Source organism: Drosophila guanche, unplaced genomic scaffold (assembly GCF_900245975.1).
Source record: "Drosophila guanche unplaced genomic scaffold, DGUA_6, whole genome shotgun sequence".
Classification (NCBI taxonomy): domain Eukaryota; kingdom Metazoa; phylum Arthropoda; class Insecta; order Diptera; family Drosophilidae; genus Drosophila; species Drosophila guanche.
Window position 1 is genome coordinate 1 of NW_022998076.1, and position 1,376 is coordinate 1,376.

At 30.5% G+C, this 1,376-nt stretch overlaps 1 non-coding gene across 1 annotated transcript; it reads right to left on the reverse strand.

Moving 5' to 3' along the window:
* Nucleotides 1-750: 750 nt before the first annotated feature.
* LOC117591737 lies at nt 751-929 on the reverse strand. The gene has a single exon (XR_004574467.1). It is a non-coding gene; the product is annotated as a 5.8S ribosomal RNA (ribosomal RNA).
* Nucleotides 930-1,376: the final 447 nt, after the last annotated feature.

A 1,376-nucleotide genomic window follows, 5' to 3' on the forward strand; every position in this document is an offset into this window, starting at 1 on the left:
TCATGGTTATATTTAGTTTTAGATGGAGTTTACCACCCACTTAGTGCTGCACTATCAAGCAACACGACTCTTTGGAAACATCATCTAGTAATCATTAACGTTATACGGGCCTGGCACCCTCTATGGGTAAATGGCCTCATTTAAGAAGGACTTAAATCGTTAATTTCTCATACTAGAATATTGACGCTCCATACACTGCATCTCACATTTGCCATATAGACAAAGTGACTTAGTGCTGAACTGATTTCTTTTCGCTCGCCGCTACTAAGAAAATCCTGGTTAGTTTCTTTTCCTCCCCTAATTAATATGCTTAAATTCAGGGGGTAGTCCCATATGAGTTGAGGTTGTATATACATATATTAAAAATTATAATGATACTAATACATAAAGCACGTTCTCATAATGAAATCATTAAAATGTCCGTATTTTATAACAAACACCACGAATAATAATATTTATTTTTACAACAACGTTCCTTTCAAATCATTAATAAGAGGCAATTCTAGATGAAAAAAATAAATCATTTTTTATGCTAGACATTCCTTAGTATTTTTTGATCCAATAAGGAAAAAAATAACATATTTTCTTCGTTATTCTCACACAAATATATACAACAATGAGAGATAATGCATTTCCATTTAATGTCAATATTATGAATATTTTTGTACATAAGTGTACATATATCCAATAATATACAATATGCTTGAACATTTCGTAAAATTTTCAAACAACTTATTTAGCATAGTCTTACAACCCTCAACCATATGTAGTCCAAGCAGCACTATAAAATTAATTAAAGTACATAACAGCATGGACTGCGATATGCGTTCAAAATGTCGATGTTCATGTGTCCTGCAGTTCACACGATGACGCACAGTTTGCTGCGTTCTTCATCGACCCATGAGCCGAGTGATCCACCGCTTAGAGTGATTAAAATTTGTTTGTTATTACATTTGTCAGATATGTTTTTATTGAAAGAAATTAAAAATACACCATTTTACTGGCATATATCAATTCCTTCAATAAAATTTTATTTTTATCCTAAAAGAATGTTGCGAAATGTCTTAGTTTTATATAAACGATATATTACCATATTTATGAATACAAATAATTTGTAATTTGACAATTTTTGATAAATATCAATTTATATAAAAGTATTAAAAACCTGAACCTATTAAACCTGAACACAGGTACAACATTGTACTTTTTAGGCTGTTGCATTAACCAATGTATGCCCATATCTGTGATGGACAATACATATGCGCAACGCGTGCATATTATGGTCCATATGCACACAGATTTTATAAATCAATATATTGTAATATATCATCAATATGTAATTTTAATATTAAATGCTACACACATATATCCAAGTG